Source organism: Taeniopygia guttata, chromosome 1 (genome assembly GCF_048771995.1).
Source record: "Taeniopygia guttata chromosome 1, bTaeGut7.mat, whole genome shotgun sequence".
In the NCBI taxonomy this organism is placed as follows: Eukaryota; Metazoa; Chordata; class Aves; order Passeriformes; family Estrildidae; genus Taeniopygia; species Taeniopygia guttata.
In genome coordinates, this window is record NC_133024.1 from 13,568,511 (window position 1) to 13,582,905 (window position 14,395).

Below are 14,395 nucleotides of genomic sequence, written 5' to 3' on the forward strand. Positions count from 1 at the left end.
GGAAGTCTCATTGTCTTTGTTCACTTAGGAGAGAATTTGGGCCCTAGGCTGAATTTATGAACACAGAATTTGGCACTAGATTGCCCTGGCCTTTTATTTGCACACATTCACTGCAAATGCAATCAGAAACCCAGATTGCAGAACTATGGACATGGCCATCATTTCTGCCAGACTTGATTGTGCTGTATTAAAAAATTATGCAAGCATGAAAAAATAGCCATAGAGGCAACGGTGAAAGACCTCTAAGTACCAAAGGAATGAAAGTTAATTTCATTCATTTTTCTATTACAATATTCAAAAATATTCTGGAGTACTTTATGGAATCATTAAATACATGCTTATTTTATGTCCCTATACAATTTTAAATTATACAATAACATAATTATCAGTTATTATTTTTCTTTCATGGTGTGTATATGTCAGCTAGACTTTGCTGTTATTAGTAATACAGCTGGTGTGCTAAATTATACAAGAATGAATAAAAATAGAATGCAGCTTGTTGTAGTGCTTTTTATATTCAAATCATCCCAAAATAGTATGTGGAATATGTTGTTGTTAGGTATCATTAAAGACCTTCCATTAACTAGAAAAGTTTTTGATGGCTTCAAAGATAATTGAGAAGAAGTTTCTTAACATAAGACTGAAAAGAAAAAGCACTCTCAAATTTATCCTACAGAGAAAAAGCTGGGGAGAGAAACTGACTTTTGTCCTCTCTTGGTCAATAGATGCTATTAAATCTGTAAAATCATATTAAACAATATTTTAGGGAACTGACTTAAATCCACAAGGGGAATAAAAAAGAATGAAGGCAGATATTTATTCTAAATTTCATACTGTTGCAACTGTATTTTGGAGGCTGATGATATACCATGAGCTTGTTATTATTCACTTTGGTCAGACAGCAAGGGTTAAGATAGGAATATCATCCCAGGCATTAGCCATTAATCTGGGTATCTCATTGCTTTACTGAGGTTGAGGTTATACAGATAATAACTCCAGGCCATATTCTGACACCTTTATTCATGCTGAATGGCATCTGAGGCAGCATCAGGTCCCACAAAAATCAGAGGGTTATTTACAGGGAAATGCATTAGTCAATGTAGCAGGATATTGTCCTTTGGCAACATCTGCAGATGGAATTGTGCTGTAAAACATTACTGCACCAGCCAGAGCAGGGTGTCATAATGGCTTTGTATACAAATTTGAAACAGATTCTGAGATAGTGGCTCCCGATAATGTCATTTTTCTCTCTCTTTCAATGTGTGATTCCTTGCCACAGAGGTGTAATGACAGTACAACACTAACATTTTATCAAAGAATGACAGTCAAACCATGGATAGCAGTTATCAAAGTTATAACACTGAGACATGTTTGGGACTCAAAGTCAGAAAGAAATTTACTGTGTTGATCTTAAAAACTGTTTTAGTTTAATGTAGACTGCTTTGTGATTCTGTGTCTTCTTTTCATGGTCTTATTGCTATATTCTGCAAGCAGAATCACAGACAATTCTTTTAAAACGTACTTTAAACTTCTTTTGGAAGTAAATTAGACTGTTTTGGAGCCATTTCACACTAGTTGAGTCTGTGTGATAGCCATAATATTGAAAAATAGTATTGTAAGGCTTCTAACGGTAATATTTGTAAATGGTGAGTCCCACTTTAATAACCTCAAACAACTACACTTGCAAGAAACTGGCTTTTGGGGAAATTAAAATAGCAGAGAAAAGAAATGGCAAAAATTAGTAATGGAAAACTTGTATTTCAAGAGAAAACAGAAAGAACATTTTATTTGATTTAGTCAGATATCTAGTTTCAGCACAATGATAGTATTTTGTGTAATCAAAATCCCTCACATCAAGAGCTAATAGAAAACCAAATAATAACCAAATGTTATTGTGTACTTCCTGATAGCACAAAAACGAGTGCACGCCAAGTGCTCTTGCCAGCAGATGATCAATTTTGATTTCAAGAACAGGAGCTCCAGGAGAACCTTGGGCCTGACTTTTGGCATCTCTGCCATTTGGATCTCATGGTGCTGCATCTGTGTCTTCAGCAAGATTTCTGAGGGAGAGACAGGTACCTGTGCGTGTGAGAACATCCAACATGAGAACAGGTACTGAGGGAAATGAAGTAGAAAAAGCCCTGACTGCTGCCTGTGTCTGTCAGAGGTTTCCAGCACTCCAAACACCATGGGGAGGAACTGATCAGATGTTGGTGGGAGCTGCTCTGTTCTCCCAGGCAGCAGTTGGTCCTGCAGTGCTGTACAGCATGTTGTCAAGCTGCCAAGGTTAGCCCCTACATTGTCACTTCTGTTAACATGGGACAAAGAGCTTACATTGCTTGTAGAAGCTGGGAAAACCTTTCTGGAGCCTTTCCAATAGTTTTAACCCAAGAGGTCAAGCCTCTTGGCTGAGAGTGTTGAACCTTGTTAAGATGTGTGGGCTCCTGATGGAGCCCTCTGGACAGAAGTTCACAGCCCAAAAAGTGAGGTATTTGAACAGTCCCTCTGTCTGGTGTAAAAATGGGTTCATGCTTCGAGGAGAGGTATAGTGGGCATGTGGATTCATCAAGCATGCTGAGGAGGGTCATCAGGCACTGAAACACTCCAGAGGACATCTCCCTCCCATTCAGAAAAGAAAATTTGGGTTTGGTAAGGTGTTTCAGGAGCACTGCTTTTTCCCATGCTGAGAACTTCCACGCCACTTAGTGCAGTCAGTCATCACAAAACGGATGTGGCCGTAAAACGTGATCTCATCCACGCCTTCCTCCATCAAACAGTTCACCCAGCAGAACTTCTCATGGTTCAGCTCCCTGGTTTTCTCATTCTTTTAAGGGAAGCTGTTAGATGATCCTCAGAATGTTTATGTGCTCCTTTGCTGTGCTGACATCATGCTGTCAGCCTCTGTCACTGTTCTCCGCTGTTACCCAACAACGGCTGTCTCCTCTTTTGTGCTTCTGTCTCTATTGCTGCCTTCCTTGCTTTGTCTCCCCTTAAAAACTGCTCATCTAGCATATGAAAACGAGATTTTCAGAAGTTAAAACTTGTCTGGTTGTGAATCTTTGTCATGGAATAACATTGAAGTGTCCATTACACAAAGGTGACAGTCTCCCTTGTCCCACTCTGTACCATCTGCTACTGCTGTCACTTTGCCAAGTTTCTGCAGAGCAAATAAGAGTTAGAGCTTTTCAACCCAATGATGGGAAAGCCTTATCCTGCTCTTCAAAACAGCTAAAACAATTTATCTGAAAATCCCCTCTCCCTTATCCCAAAGATGCAAATCCACATCAAAAATTAGTCCAAAGGAGACACAAGCAGTTTGGAAAGTTTCATGTTAAGTGACAGGATGATGACAATAGCCAAAAATGAGAAGTGTTGTGCGACTTTAAGATTGGCTGAAACTAAAGGCAGGATTTTAATTAGAATCTAGATAGTGAAAACACCAAAGCTACTGATACCAGGGTTAAAATCCACTCTTGGATAACTCTTTTGTAAGGAGTTCCGATCAACTTTCAGCAGAAACATTTACACAGATCCAGCTATGAATTTCAGTCTGGATTTGCACAAAGTCATGTTTGATTTTGATGCTGGCATCATTATCAGTTAAAGCTGAAATGATTTCTCTCATTATATATTCCATGCTATGAGGAGAATAGATAGCAGCAGCATGTTAGGATGGTAAAAAAGATGAAGAGTTTAAAGTATAATTACTTAAAAATATAATCAGATTACATTATTGGGAATTATAATACTTCATGACATACACAGTGCCACAGATGGAAATTTTAATTTTTACGATTGATAAATTATTACTTTATTTCTTCCTTGAAATTTTTGATTCTCCTTATGGGAGAGTTCCATGGAAACAAATGTGAAGTGAGAAGAGTTGAAATGTGCAGCGTGGGTGGTAAAACAGCCAAGTTGATCACTTTTTTCTGGGTTTAATGGTGTAGACAATTCCCTTTGATTTATTAAAAGTTAAGAATGTACATTAAAATAATTGAGACCCCAGTAAGTACAAGGAGCAAAAGACAGGACTTCCTTTGGTAGACACAGAGGTACAAATACAATATTAATGCTTAGTATAGGTAAAGTAATAAATTGTCTGCAAAAGAAATCTGACTGCATAGGGAATCTGAGCCTTTCCAGGAATTGATACTAATGCCTAATCAATTTGTGTTCTATACATAATATGAGTAATAGGAGAGAAAAGCAAATTGAACACTTGTATTGTGGCTTAGTAATTAAATTCTCTCTCTTAAGACTTTGTCCTACCACAAAAGTATTTTCAAATAAATGAGTGGCCTATAAGTGCACCTTTAATAACATTGACTTAAGTACATTCCAGCCTACCACTATATACCTGTGCTTTTAAAATTTAAGGCAATGTTTCTAGTTAATCCTCTTTAACACAATTGGAATTTCTAAAACATTTGCTCTGAGATTCTGCATTAAAGTTTAGTCGTTGAACTTTTGTCTGGCAATCAAAGAACCACTGCATCATATTGATTGCTGCTGCCAAGTACCTCTCAGTCCTTAGGACTGAGCAATTTTCTTGGGGCATTGGAGCTAACTATGGCTAGTACCAGCTCACCTCTGTCTCAGTCTCTGGCTGTTTGTAAAATAAACTTCTCCAGTGACTTGAAGTCTTTGATCTACAGGCTGCTCCTCATAGCAAGCAATAATTTAAGGGTTAATCTGCCTTATCTTCTTCCACTCTTTAAGATGATCTCAAAATTCAGCTCACAGATTTAAGCCTAAGACTTATCTGACTGCAAGGCTATTCCACAATCTTAACCCTAATTCACCCCCTTTATTCTTCCAACAGATCTGCAGTGATTTGATTATAGGACTTTTTAATAGGACCATCTCCATCCTGAGTGTAGTCCTATATGCTGTGATTTTGTAAATACTTGTGACCTTTGTCTAAGGAGATGAGAAATGCCTGCTCTCATCTGAGAAGAAGAGCTTATGCACTTCAAAAATCTGATCACATTTTTGTCACAACACTTCCCCCAGTAAAACACATCCCCTCTCTCATAAGACCCTGCAAAGTTAGTTAGACCCTACTTGCTACAGTAGGACTTGCTCCTCTGATCATCAGTGTGAGAGAGCAGAGTGGCTAGCAAGGAGAAGCTGTATTCTCTACAATGCAGAGGCCAGTTTCATCTTATGAGGTGCAGGCATCAATCTTAAGATGACGTGTTGAAAGCAATAGTAGCAATTTAGTCAACAGAAGAAACAAACACATTTATGAAGTCTTGGTCCCACTGAAGTAAATGGCAAAACTTCTATTAACTTCAGAGTATTCTCTCTTCAAATACTCTAAAGTACAGAAAAGTGGGGCCTGAGAAATAGCTGCAGCACCCAGACACAAAAGGCCAGCTCTCCATTCCCCTTTAAGGGCAGTTTCTTGCATCCTTGCCATCAACCTTCCAATTTGAAGCTGTGCCAAAGATCACAGGTAACATTACAAATTACTTGATGTTTTCCTTCTGTTAAAACTGTCTGCTTTTGAACTGCCTGACTGACAGCCTGAACTAACCTAGGACAGAATAAAAGAAATGCTGCCAAAGGTACCCCCCAGTCTCCAGTGTTGATGTGAAATAGGGATTGATTCCTTCCATACACATCGCTATCACTGCACATTATCTGAGCCTCATGGCTCATGGGGTAAAGGTGTTTACAAGCAGCACAGGATCAGCCCAACTGAATCCTCTGTTCTTTAGCAGTGCTGTAAATAGCACTTTTGCTGGAGTTTTGTTTGGTTGGTTTATTTGTATGTTTTATTTTTCTTTGTGGCTTGTTATTTTTAAATATCCTATAAGTTCTTGATCTCTTCTCCTTTTAAATAAATAGCAGTGGTGCTTGGGAAGTCAAGAGGGAGAACAAACAAAGTTTGTTAGCACTAAAGCCTTTATTTTTGTCATCCTGTCAGCTCTACTACATGACAGGGGATAAGGTTTAGATGAAACAGCAGGACTGATCCTACATCAAAATAAGGAATGAGCTCTTCTGCTTAAAACTGTGCTTATGTGAATGCAACCATTGAATGGTAAGTGGATCTTTGAAGATGAAAGCTTAAAAATAATATTTCAGGCATTTAAAAATACACACACACACATGAATCTTTCTGAGAATTTGACACTTTATTCCTACTGCATTGCTGGTGACAACTGGATGGCCAACCAAGCGCTCCAAGCACAAACATCCAAAACAGCAAATCCATAAATAACTGTGTCAAACAGTGCAGAGAGGACTTGGGAGTTCTCTTCTCTGCAGACATCTCTAGTAGTTTAAAAACAAACAAAATCCCGGAATTACTTCCCCTACCTGCTATTGAGAAGAAAAAAGAAGGACACATAAAGCAGTGGAAACTCCTTACAAGTATCTGAGTACAATTTTGTAAGAACTTTTTGGCCATGGGTACTGATTGATCTGTGCTGTGACTTTCCTTAGAAGCTTCTTGTTGCATTTGGATTGTTTATGTATTTAGTGCAAGACATTTTCATACAAAACTCCCTTTTTATGGTTGGCTAGCTGAGTCCTTTTTCAAAGAGTATAGCGTGGCAGTAAAGCAATAGATGTGATGTTTATAATAAGCTCTACAATGAGGCAAATGTAAGTGTTTTGGTCAAAGGCATGGCTGAAATGATAAGAAGCCATTATTCCCATAATATCCAGTATAGGGTTTAATATCTTTGTATCAGTTCTTAATCTCTGAACACAAAAACAAAGAGGAATTAGATGATCAGCTCTGGTTTTAATATCACAGAAAAGAGGATGGTTTTATCTGTAGGACCTCTGCAAGGTTTATTGCTGTTATCCCAAAAGCCAGCACTAGTGTCACTATTGCCATATCTGCTCTGTGAACATTCAGTCACACTCAGCCACTGACACAGTGCTGCATGAAAGTGGGAAGGGATTTGGTTTGGAGTTGTGCAGACAGGAATACAGGCAGTGGATGGAGAAGACAACAGAGGGGTAGAAAAGCCATGTCACCTTTCAGCCAAAAATGCTTGGGATGCCATAAATGCATACGAACACAAAAAACACTCCCCAAAAGAGACACTAGAAGGAGCAGAGTCAGGTGACAGTTGGATGAATAGAAAGGATCCAAAAAATTAGAAGATATTGTGCTACTGTTAATGTTTCCATTCTCATCTCTGTCTTTTTTCCCTGTTGCACTAGACTGGTTACTGACTGACAATGTGATTAGGCTTTTGGTCTTTCGATTTCACAGCAGAAAATGCAGTTATTTCAGTGCTCCTCATTTCCCACCTCACTCACTTCATATCTTTACAAGTTTAGGATTGTTTTGCTTCCTTCCCTTTATTATACCTTTCTTCATTAACAATACTTTGCATAATGCAGTTCTGAGCTCCACTGATGTGCAATCTGCAATAAGATACAATTAGGTGACCTTTTCCTCCTTTTTTTGGTAGTAAGATATCTGTCTTATGACGATTTTTGTCTATTGCCACTGAAAGCACCAATGTTTAAAAGCTATATCTTTTGTAACAATAAGAAGAAATAACTGAAATCCGATTCAAAATGAGGACATGTTAGATACAGCTGGCTCTCTTACATTCCTTATGGGTTTTATACATCTTTACTGTGGTTCAAGAGATTTTGTTTCACTATGATTCCTCATTATGATTCTTTAAATAAAAATTATTTAAACTTCAAATTGAAAAAAGAAATAAAGGAAGAAATTATCAAAAATGAGAATTCATCTCTTTTTCCAAAAGATTGTTTTATATACAATGCGTCACTGTCCCACATTGCACTTTCATGTCTTTATAGAATTATTACTTAACTTTTCTTATTGAAATTTTTGATACAGCGTGAAGACGAGACAAGTAAAGCCCAAGGGACAAAGCATTTGATTTATCTATTCTTCTCTTATGTGTGACAATATACAAACAAAAAAAGGCAAATCCATTTCTCCACCAGACATATGAAAGTAAACAAAGAGGAAGAAGTTTCAAAGGAAAACAGCATTAAAGGGCAAGTTAAACATAACCAAACCATCAAAGGAATCTCTGGTACAGTATTTCTTTAACAAGAATAGCGAAGAACTTACTACAAGGAAAAAAACACCCAACTTCTTGTCACAGTGAAATGATGACAGAGCCTGCAGAACATGCTAAAAGGAGACTACTAAACATGGTAATTAAACTTTTTGCTTGTCAGTGCAGCCTCTGAAGACTTAAGCAGGCTGAGCTAAAATATCAAACCAGAGGAGAAATTGCCTGCAACAGCTATAATGGTGGAATGTCATTGGAATATGTTCAAGATATAAGTTTTTGTGGTTTTTTTCCTATTTTTTACCACAGTCCAAAGAGTTTACCTCTGTCCCCCACTGTTGTTGCCAGTATTTTGGGACTTTCTGGCTCTGTGAAGTGTGGTTCTGTGGTTTGCTCTCCAAGAGTGGCACGCACAAGCACAGCTCAGCCATGTGGAGATGTCATCATGTCACTGCTTCTTCCAGCTGGTGGCCAAAGTAATCAGCTCATTGCACACCTTTAAAAAAGAGGACTGTGTTTCACTACCATTAGGTCAGCCATCTGGAATTCTACTCAGTGTTGTGCTCCACTGGAATAATTCCTGTGGCATGGTCAGAGAGGTGACACCCAGTTTTTCTGCTATGTTTCCAGTTTAATGATCAAATCAAGGAACCATTGTAGCTTGCACCAACATATCTAAAGTGGATCTAGAAAGTTCATTTATTCTGAGGGTCACTTCCCACTTTCTGCTCGTGGTGATTATGTCACAGAAGCAGTTGCCCTATGGTTGGAGAGTGAATCCCAAAGTGTTTAGTGGCAGCATTGATGCTCACTCTGGGCAACATGCAGGTGCCCTGTGTATAGAGCCCTTCAGCTGCTTGGAATGAATTCTGGTAGAAGCAATTTGTGCCACGAATTGCAAGAATGCTGAAAATATCTCTTCATTTTACCAGGTTCCTTGCTGCCAAGAGGATTTATTATGTCAATGACTCATTCTGCACTCTGGCACATAACAGTGAGTAGCTGATGTTTCTGCAGCAGCCTCAGAGCAATGGCAGAGTGACTCCCACAGTGCTGAAACCCTGGGTCCAAGTGATTCAGCCACAGAGAGGTACTGGTGCTCCTGGTCTATATTTGCAGAGAATTTAGGTGATCAAGTACATTTTAAATATGTTTCTTCCTCTGCCATCCCTGATATTCTTTCTTACTCAGATCTATTAATAATGGAGGTTTTGTCCAGTTAGAGGGGGTTTTGTCCAGTTTTCTCTCAGTATTTCTCTGGGATCCTCCATGATATCAGCAGCTTTTCACCATTTCACCATTAGCAGCCATTGCAGCCTCCTTCTTTGGAAGTCTTGGGAATGCAGCCCTGTGGCCTCCTCTCATCCCTCCTGCCAAGCTTGCTCAGGTCTCTCAGCCATCTTTCTTTGGATGGCAAAAATCCAGTGGAATCAAAGCTCTACATGAACAAATTTTCCCTGCTTTTTTTTTTCATGAGGTGTTTTTATTCTTTCATACATATGTCTCTCTTCTGATTCCTCCCAGCCACTTCACTTCTTTCTTTTTCTATTCCCTTCTGTAATTGCAGCACCCCACAGTGCTCTTCTCCCTCAACATAGATTTTTACACACGTGTGTCACTTCATCTGACTCTCTCAGGTCATGTCAACCTATGAAAACAGCTCCTGTTCCCTTTCCAGCTCTCAGGCAGCAGAAGCTTCTGCCAGAGAGATCTGAAGAACTTCCCCTCCTTGACTTTAAATTGGTTTTGCACATCTTCTTTTCAGTGAAGAACTTGGACAAGCAGATGAAAATAAGAAGCATTAACATTAAGAGGTTTTACTGCTGTGATACTGGTCATACAAATCCTGAGATTAGTCCTCAGACTACAGACCGCAAGTCATTATTTTACTTTTTAGAAAATGAAAGTAAAGTATTAATAAATGTGGCAATCCATCAAAGCATAAAGTATAAACTAAAGGCCACAATTATAGCAGAGTGAATTGTTTTTTCTGTCTCATCACATCTGTCACACTCAAGAAGTTCATGAACTCTGAAGTCTTCTCATTTAAAATAGAGGAAATATCTCCTATATACATTACTTTAAAGGACAGAGCTTACTGTCCTTAAAAGGGAACTGCTGTACATCTATAGTGAAAAAAAAAATATGTATCACATATTTCAAAATAATGACTTTTGGAATTAACCAGATCTGAAAAATTACATAAAAGATATTCATACAAGATCAAGGAATGTGGTCGTGCCCCCAGTTGCTTTTCTTGGGGATTATAGTAATGCACCAGTCAGGTCTGATTCTACAAATTTGCAACTGCTGCTTCTGATTTGTTCTGTCTTGATATAATCAATCTGAATTCACAGTCTCACCCTGTGCTGCCACAGAGATGACTCGTGGAAACAGAGCAAAATGCAACAGATCCTGCCCCAGTGCTAATGGCTGTGACATGATGTCTCCACTACAACGTCAGTCAGTCAAAAGCTGAGTGCCTCTGACCTCCCTCTTGCTTGTAAATTTAATTGCTTTGGTTGTTAGCTAATGTCCTGAAGAAAAAATAATGGAAAGGATGTCACCAGTTGATTTATATTTATTTATTCTGTGTTTGAATGTTTTACCGATTAAGAAAGTCATTGCCTGAAATTGGGAGTGCTGCTCGAACACGAATATTTTCAGTGCTGACACACCAGATTAGCTGAGTGTAATATTGCATTTTCAGTGGATTGTCTATGCATGTCCTAATTCAAGAATACACCAAATATTGCTGTCCTGACTGCCCATATATTTGGACGCTACTTATGCTTACATTTAGGCATGCTGTCCAGTGATGGGATGAGTTCCTAAAAACCTCCCTTATAAACAAAGCAGAGACTGAGAGCCTTTAAAATTCAAATTATGGGATTCACATGGATTCAGTTGCGCTGGTGTGAAACTGTGTGGTTATGCATACTTTTACTGCCTCGTATGCAGATAGGCAGGAGGGCAAGGGAAGCACTGAGACTGTGATTTTTAAACAGTTAGATTTAATCTTTGCGGTTGATTGGATTTCCTTTAAATTACAAAAAAAAAAAAAAAAAAAAAAAAATAGTGTATGCTTCTCCCTTCCCAGTTTAGTCACTTGCAGTGAAACCAAGCACTAACATAGGTCTGGCCTGAAAATTGAACAGTGACATGACTTAAATGCCACAGGAGATGGTCCAGAACTGTGCATTGGCTTTGTTTGCAAAATTTTTCTGTTGTGATGTTCATTTAGTTGAACAGTCTTGTACCTAGGCAGGAATGTTACTGCCTTGAAAATTGCTGAGGCCAAGTTCCCAGAAACCTCTTCCAGCCACTTCTTGCAAGTTTGACAAAATGAAAATGTCAGTCACTTTAGTGACGCTGTCAGGGAAAAAAAATAAAAAAGTCACTCCAGATGCACCCCAGTAGACAGGAACTTTGTTAATTACCAGTGGGAAATGGGAGTAAGAACAATTTTCTTTTCAAAGGGAAGACATTAGATTTTTGTTTTTTACTTAGATATTAAAGCCATAAAGCCTTGATATGTTAATTTGTTGGATGTGAATGTGCTCAGGCTCTGTGATGAAGCTGTTTTGACACTGGATGATGGGGATGTTTTGATAGTGCATTTCTGAGGTTGTGCTGTTTTGACACAAAAGGCTTTGACAAGATATGTGTAAGGTCACTGTGACCTACCACTGCTGTTATGTGGAAGTGATGGAAATGTAAATGCACTGATGTCTAATCAATGGAATGAAGCACTGTGGGATATATGTAAATTGAGATGTAAATCAGCTAGTTTGGGTTATAAATGAGCATGTTAGAAAAATGCTTCATGGGAGCTTTCTTGGCCATCTTGGTTTTCCAGTCCTGTGGGTAGAGGAGTATTTAACTTTAAAAACCTTATGAGGCCTTCTGGTGGCCTTCCACTGCTTAACAGGGGCCTACAGGAAATATGGGGCAGGATGGTTTATCAGGAAATCTGCTGATAGGAAAAGAGGTAGCAGGTTTAAATTGAAATAAGTAGATTTAGATAAGAGATTATAAAGAAATTTTTGCTGTGAGGGTGGTGAGGCACTGAAACAGATTGACCAAAGAAGTTGTGGCTGCTCCATCCCTGGAAGTGTCCAAGGCCAGGTTAGATGGAGCTCTGAGCAACCTGGGATAGTGGAAAGTGGACAGGGAAGTGAGAACTGAATGCTCTCTAAGGGCCTCTCTAACTCAAAAGTTTCTTGGATTCTGTGATAGTAAGAAAGAAACGTTTGGCTTTTCATAAATGCCTCTTTCCACTGATTGAGACAAAAAAAAAAAAAAAAATGTGCATTTTATTTTGATTTAAGAAAACTTGTGACTGTAATAACCTAATAACAAATTTGAATTGAAAAAAGAAACCAACTTTTTACTGGGTCTTGCATAATCTCAGCCTAATTTCTGGTCAGCCCCCAGCAGGAAAGCTGGTTTAGTGATGTAGAAGCCACATCACAAAATTCATTTTCCCTCTCACAGAGAGGCTGCTGCCACTTCTGTCCCTGAGGTGACACCTGGATGAAGCAGGCAGAGTCAGCAATGCAGGCTGCTGGGCTGGCAAAGCAGAGGGGGCAGTGAGGCAGCCCCTGGTGCAAGGATGCTGCCCTGGGCTGTGGGATGCTTGTGGCTGTCCTTTCTTTTACTGTTTTGTGCCAGGCCAGAAAATGGTTGGAGAATTAACAAGGGACTGCCTCACAAATAGAGCAGCCTGTTGTATTGTCTATTATGGGATTTAATGCCCTAACAGGACATGGATCAATATCATAGCAGGAGAGGTAAGGAATACAAGAATAGTCACAGAAGGTGAAAAGAGAGAAGAGGCTAGAAGAGGAATGAAGAAAGGTTCTTCCTTTCCTTCAGAAAGAATATTATTCTTATTTATTTTTTGTCTTTTTGATTTGATCTGTGTGCCTGTATGTGTTTGGGATTTGCTGGAGGCTTTTGACAGTGTCTTTTTTTGTTTGTTTTATTTTACTTTTTTTTAATTTTTGTAATCATGTGTCTGCTTTACTGCTCTTAAACCTGCCAGAACTTGATGTCAGAGCATTGCTGCCCAAAGAGCTTGTACTGGCCTCTATTTCCAATCCTGTACAATCTCAGTTTAATCACTGTGGCAGTCAGCTCAGAAGTGCCTGTAGGTGGAAAACATCACTGTAACATGATGCAGTTGATTTTACTTCAGCATGGCTTTGAGACAAGCCACACTGGTCCATGGAATGTGTGTAGTAACTCCTCTTTCTCTGCATCAATTCACACACATTTGGAGATATAAAATTGGCCTTTCTGAAAACAGTTTCAGAAAATGTACAATAAGCCACTATTTTCCGAAGATAAGAGGAAATATTAAACAGATTGCAAACAAGGCAGCCTGACAGAGAAACTTAAGATGGCTATCCCATTAAGCAAACACATCATTCCTTGTTCCCTTCTGTGCCCTTTCACCAATCTTATAACTTCCATCAATGTTCAATCACTCTAATCATCTCTTTCCAGCCTCTGCAACCTGCAAAGAGTTTAAAAAGCCCTGCACTGGCTTTGTGGTTTCATTTCACTTCTCTTTGCTCCCAGCAACACAAATAAGTGATTTCACAACCACTGGGAAGGGAGAGCAGAGGGAAAAAAGATTTAACCTACCTCATCTAATCAGAAGCTCCTAACAGATGGAGGGAAACTGCTCCCTGGGCCCGACAAGGAACTGAGCCAGGGCTCTTCCCTCATCACCAACTGCTGCCAGCTAAACATCTGAATTTCCTCTCTTCTGGAAGCTTATAAAAGCTCTAATCCAAGAAATGGCACCTCATTCTCTCCTCTTCCCTCCCTCATGCCATCTCCTTCTCCCACAGCACATGGCGTTACACCCTTCCAGACAGATGAGTTTCAACATTGTGACATTGTCTCAGTCACCATTTTCCACCCACTGTCAAATCCACTGAAAAAAACAGCCAAAAAATCAAAACAAAATAAACTCCACAGAAAAAAAAAAAAAGAAAAAAGAAAAAAAAAAAGAAAACCAGTAAAAACTGTTAACACTTCCTGTTTCTACATGTCCTCCCAAGGTTTCTTTTGTCCAAAAGGTTCAGAGCACCACTGAGGACCATTTCTTCATGAAATATCATGAAGAATCACATTTTACATCAGGAGGTCTTTACATTCAAGTGTCTCTCTGGCAAAAGGTAGCATCTATTAGCCAGCCTCTTGCATTTTTGTGGGCTTGCCTCTCCTTTTTGGATCACGAATTTCATCCTGCACCTGACTGACCTCCAAAGCGAAGGTGGTACTTTGGTCCCTGTCAGAGCACCAACTTTATTGCCAAAATTAAATTACCCATTACACCAATTACTCATTTCCAG

General features: G+C 39.1%; 1 long non-coding RNA gene across 8 annotated transcripts in view; it reads left to right on the top strand.

The window, feature by feature from the left end:
• LOC115493382 (uncharacterized) overlaps positions 1-14,395 on the top strand; it is a 127,200-nt gene that overhangs the window by 415 nt on the left and 112,390 nt on the right. For all 8 annotated transcript variants that reach the window (XR_012053588.1, XR_012053591.1, XR_012053576.1 and 5 more), the window contains exon 2: positions 1,911-10,486. This is a non-coding gene — a long non-coding RNA (uncharacterized lncRNA). The remainder of the gene's footprint in view (positions 1-1,910; positions 10,487-14,395) is intronic.